This window comes from Schistocerca gregaria, chromosome 4, assembly GCF_023897955.1.
Source record: "Schistocerca gregaria isolate iqSchGreg1 chromosome 4, iqSchGreg1.2, whole genome shotgun sequence".
Taxonomy (NCBI): Eukaryota; Metazoa; Arthropoda; class Insecta; order Orthoptera; family Acrididae; genus Schistocerca; species Schistocerca gregaria.
Window position 1 is genome coordinate 463,580,600 of NC_064923.1, and position 5,976 is coordinate 463,586,575.

General features: G+C 40.8%; 1 pseudogene; it reads left to right on the forward strand.

The window, feature by feature from the left end:
- The first annotated feature begins 377 nt into the window (after nucleotides 1–377).
- On the forward strand, nucleotides 378–495 carry LOC126268388 (5S ribosomal RNA; annotated as a pseudogene).
- Nucleotides 496–5,976: the final 5,481 nt, after the last annotated feature.

Consider the following 5,976-nt stretch of genomic DNA (forward strand, 5'->3'; position numbering starts at 1 on the left):
GTGTTCCTCTTGTGTCAGTCACATAAAACAGTTCAGATGCTGTAGTGCATAATGCGTCACTTACATGGGTTGGGACCTAAAGTGTAATTACACTAAATGTAAAGTACAGTTAAGGTAATTAAAATATTTAAGAGTATAGTTAAAACCTACCCATACAGAGTACATTTATTTGCGATACGTGCTATAAGGATATGTTTTTACGGTACGATTGAATATTTTACAACCTTAAATATATGTAACATTTGGTTTTATGATACATTTAGGTCCCATCCCATGTAAGTGCCGCATTACGTGCCTCAGTAGTTGAACTGTTTTATGTGACTGACACAGGAGGGCTACAGTCCTCCTCCTGATATTGACTGATCTATTAAGTTTTAGGCACCGGTCTTGCCGCAGTGGATACACCGGTTCCCGTCAGATCACCGAAGTTAAGCGCTGTCGGGCGGGGCCGGCATTTGGATGGGTGATCATCCGGGCCGCCATGTGCTGTTGCCATTTTTCGGGGTGCACTCAGCCTCGTGATGCGAACTGAGGAGCTACTCGACCGAATAGTAGCGGCTCCGGTCAAAGAAAACCATCATAACGACCGGGAGAGCGCTGTGCTGACCACACGCCCCTCCTATCCGCATCCTCTGTTGAGGATGATACGGCGGTCGGACGGTCCCGATGGACCACTTGTGGCCTGAAGACGGAGTGCTTTTTTTTATTAAGTTTTACGGTCTACTGAACAACCGTATGCATATCATTTCACTGGTTGTACATACTCATGATAATTTTGGTTTCGGGGAGCTCAACGGCGCGGTTATCAGCGCCCGAACAAATTCCCAATCTTTTCGCTGACCAGTCTCGTCATTTTCCCGAATGACAATGAAATGCTGACAACACAAACACCCAGTCCCCGGGTGGAGAAAACCCTCGAACCCGCCGGGAATCGAACCCGGGATCCAGAGGCAGTAACTCTAACAACTAGACCACGAGTTGAGGACATGCATGTACTTTTCTCATCTAGAAATACATCTATATTGTATGGTGTTTGATTTTTTCGCAACAATTACAAATACGATACATTATAAACACTCTCTGTAGCTCGTGTCTTTTATTAAAGTTATTCGTACAATGGGCTGGTCACATGCGCCATGTAATTTGAACTGGTTCATATAAGGTAGTGAAAATATAATCAAATTTAAAAGCAGCTGTAGATATTATAATGTTGTATTTTATACACTACGATACACATGACATGTTTACTGTACACAAGGGCCTGAAAATGGTGTAACTAAAAAATCACTTATATATAAATAAAATTGGTAAACACAGCTGATGGGTTGACCTCACTATCGTAAGGTATAATAACACTTGTTGCCCCAATGACCACCAGGTGATGGATGTATAGAAATCATTTTATACGTTTAATTTCGTTTGTTTATGTCATTTAAGAAGTATGAACAATTCAAAATATTATCAAACAAAACCAAGTCTCCTGATTCTAACTAGTGCTGTGATCGAAGCAGAACAACTTATGCAAATTAAGATTCACAGGCAGCAATATATAAACAACACATTCATTATGCCACTGAACACACAATAACATATTAAACAACACCTCTTTGAGAAATTTACAAAGGAAATAAAAGTTCTTTGAGCAAGGTTCTATAAGGTGCTAAGAAAGTTTCCTTGTCAATCTAGTACCAAATGAGAGGTTGACTAACATTGGTAGTCTAAGTCCCACAGGACGTGAAACACTGTAACTAACAGGAAGCTCACACAGATTCGAAATCTCGTATGGCCATATACTGTCCCAGAATAAACAGTCTGACGAGGCACTGGTCGGTAGTGACTGCTTGGCTGTTCGTGGTCATACTCCTGTGCTGATCATCTGGGACCGAAAAGCCAACTTGGTGCTGTGCGGTCACTTAAATCCTTGCTGAGCAGATGGATACTTGGTCGACACTCTGGCAGATACAAGACCCGTGTAAGCAAAATACTTCCGCGAATAGCCCTGCTGGCAGCGATGCAAGCACCACAGGCTATGATGCTGGTGCCATGGGATTCTGCGGAGCCAGCTACAGGCTAGCCTGTAAACATGTTGTCAGAGTGTCATGTGCACATCATTCAATGTATTTATTTACAAGCAGTGTATGCCAGCCAGTGTTTTGATGCCGTCGTTGGACGCCTGTGTTTCGGCAACCTGTCAGTCTCAGCAGCGCTGCCTAGTAGCTACAATCGAAAGATACAGCAATAACCTCCCTGGAGATATCTACGTCTAGAAGATAGCTAGTGCAATGATTCCACAAAAAAACTCACTCGCCAACATTAATGTATTTGAGTAAGATTTAATAATTAGAGCAAAATCAAGGCAGTGTTGGCCACATAATTATACGTTCTTAACAACCAAAACTAAATACCTGGTAGTTCAGCATCTTGTGATTATACATAATAATTCATTATTTTCTTAATATTATGTTCTCTTCTAGACAAATACACACTAGAACGTATATTTGTCTCCAGCATCGAGGTAATTAAGTTTCGAAAAAGTGGAGTAAACCTCAGTCGTAACAAGAAAAAGATTGCTTACAGAAAAATCAAATATTCAACGGAACTTGATATAATTTACATGGAAAGCGTCACAGTGAAGGCATGCATCATATGTTTACTTCTAATGGGAGATGTCTCAATTCCGTAGCTTCGATAATACAACACCCATCTAAACAGGGTAGATAAACAGGCATATCTACCTTCTCTAATGTAGATACGCAGGTTCAAAGCTATGAATTCATATCTCTGTATATTAAAGGAAGTGTCCTGACTGATCATCACCCAGCCCAAACCGCTAAGCCTTAAAACTTGACATTCGGAGGAAGAGTGGATCTAATACTGTATCCGTCGTTTAAGAAGCGATTTTTCGAAATTCCAACCCTTATGGGGTGTTATAGGTGATGAAGGATTTTTTTGAAAAATGTTCCTATTAAGGCAGTTTTGAAGCTAGGTATATGAAGATTTAGTTTCTCGGTCAGAAATAAAGAAATATTTGTTTCAGCATTAATGGAAATTTAACCCTATGGAGGTGAAATAGAGGATAAAAGAGTTTTGAAAATACGTCACTAAGAACTAATAAAGTATTTTTAAAGCTACATCTATGAACATTGGTATTTGAATTCTCAGCTACAGATAACAAAATACATCTCTCAGAGTTTTTCGAAATTGAACTCCTAAGAGGGTGAAACTGGGAATGAGATTTTGTTATGAAAGCCTTTTTAAAGCTAAATCTATAAATTTTAAATTTGGCTTTTCAGTTAGAATGAAAAAAATACGTGTGAGGCGTGCACGGCTCGCGTTTATCCCATTTATTGTTTGTCATCTTCTATTACGGTACTGCCGCCTCGTTTTCTTATCCCATTGACTGGCGTCACTAACTTCCTGCCTTACTTGCCCATGAGCGGCATCAGCAGCGTGTACCGATAAGTGCGCTGTTGTACCATCTCTGGAGCGACCGATAGTATTTCCGGGTCGTTGTGTGTCTGGCAGTCAGTTCGGACGAAGCAGCAGTGAAGTCGGGGGACGGAGCGCCGGTGAGGTGCCGACAGCCAATGCTCGCCGACCGCTGGCGACACACATGAACTGTCCGACGGACGGAGATTGGAGCGGGAAGAGCTTTGGTTGGTCGTTCGGTTGGTCGTCTGATCGCCGGTCGGCGTATACTTGGTCCTTTCACCGTTTCTGGGCCTGGGCAGTTGGTCAGTTGGCGTGGAGCAGCGAGGAAATCTCCGTGGCGCGTAGTTTGGCCAGGTCCGCTGGCGGCCTCTATGTGGTGTCGGAGTGTGTGGTGCTGTTCCCATTTCTGTGAGGTTCGTGACTCACCAATCCTGGACATGAAAGTTGAGTTTTGATTTAATCTACCAGCAAGACACGACTGTTCACGTTGTGCCGTTTGGAGTTCGTTGTCGGCTGCTAGGATATTCCTGCAAGCAACACCGTGTGTTTTCAAGTTTGCAAATTTTAGCCACCCTCCGGTGGAGTTTAACTGTACTTGGTTATTTGAATTGAAGTGCACCAGCGAAATCTTCTGCCTTGTGGCAGTTAACGTTGCGGTTACCTGCACTGACCATTGATGTAAATTCAGTCAGTGTATTTTCCTCATAGGGTTGTCACTGTCCAGCACGGTGTCTAGTTTGACAGCTCAATGTATAATTGGTTGTGGGCGCCAATACCTTCTACGTTGTTCCGTTAAACTCCCTGTTGTGTGCTGGTCGGGTGAAGCAGAGGTTATCTTGTCGGTGGGTCCGTTGACTGTCTGTCGGTTGGGTTGTCGTCGGATCGAGAATGGTTGGGCCGACTGCCTGTCTCACCTAAGCGAGCGTCAGTGTTTGAATTCCAGGCCGGCCCTCGGAACTTCTGAGAACTCTTGGATGTACTGCCTTTTCTTGTTTGTTCTTGTTGTTTGTATTTGTATGGCTTCTAGTCGATTTATAGATAAAGGTTGTTTTGCCCTTAAGGCGTCAGATGGTTTAGGCCTTCAGCCTAATTAAACAACTGTTTTAAGATAAGGCTTTGCCTTTTAAATTTCTGATTTTGGCTGAGCTTTAAGTTATTGGCTTTCAGCCGTTTTTAAATTAAAGTGGTCTTGCCCTTAAGGCATGAGATTGTGCGGCGCATTCAACCACTAATTAAGTTTCAAAACTAATGCTGTGCTTTCGTTTTTTTTTGTTTTTTGTTTTTTAATTCTTGGCTCTTGTAATGTTTGATCAAATAAAAGGTTCTATATTCAAGTGTAACTGACAGCCGCTTATTTTGGCCCCTTTCCACAACTTAAAATACCTGTCCTGTCCAGCGGATTTAGAAGGACATCTCAACGTTTTTCACTGTTTTTAGAAATTCAGCCACTATGAAGGTGAGATGGGGGAGAAAGATTTTATGGAATAATTTCATTGTGCGAGAATATCTGAAAATTTGTATTTGTCTTTTCTGTTAGAAATAAAACATACACGTGTCACTGTTTTTGGAAATTCAATCCCTAAGGGAGTGAAACTGGGGCTGAAACATTTTATGAAAGTATTTCATTGCGAAAGCATTTTTAAAGCTAAATCTTTGAAAGCTGGTGTTTGGCTTCTCGGTCAGAGATGAAAAAATAAATGTTTCACTGTTTTGGACATTCAATCCCTAAGGACGTGAAACAGCGTCAGACCAATTCACTGACTCATCATCACCCAACCCAAACCACTAAGTGTGGAACCTTGTGGTTTGGAGGTGGTTTGGATATTATCGTGTAGGCATCGTTTAAGAAAGGTTCGTCCGAAAATCTACTCCTAAGAGGGTGAAATAGGAAGTGAAAGGCTTTTTGAAAATATGTTGCTATTAAGGGTATTTTGAAGCTAGTATTGCGAGATCTGATATTTGGTTTCCAGTCAGAAAAAAGTACGCATTTCAGCATTTTTGGAAATTCAGCGATTAATTGGGTATAATAGTGGGTGAAAGTTTTTTTAAAAATAAATAATTGCTAAAGAACTACTAAACTATTTTTAAGGTTACATCTATGAAAACTGGTATTTGACTTCTCGATCAGAAATAAAATAATACGAGTTCCAATGTTTCTGGAAAATCAAACCTTAAGGAAATTTTTAAGAAAATATTTCGTTTTAAAACAAATTTTAAGCTAAAATTATGAAAATTGGTATTTCACTTCTCAGTTAGGTATAAAAAAAATATTTGTTAACGGATGAAAGTTGCTGTGGAAATGTCTCCACCAGAACGCAAAAGTATGATTACAAAAACTCTAGGACTCGAGCTATGAAAACCTCTTTTTGCTCACAAGTACATTCGGAAAAGACCATGCTTATAGGGCCTTAATTAGCGTGAAAAGCTTAGGTGTTGCAGTTTGTGAACAACATAAAAATTCGATTAAATAAAGATAAAAAAGAATATCTGTACGACATACAGTCTACGCGAGCGAAGCAGAGAGCGCTGAGCTAATACGTTATA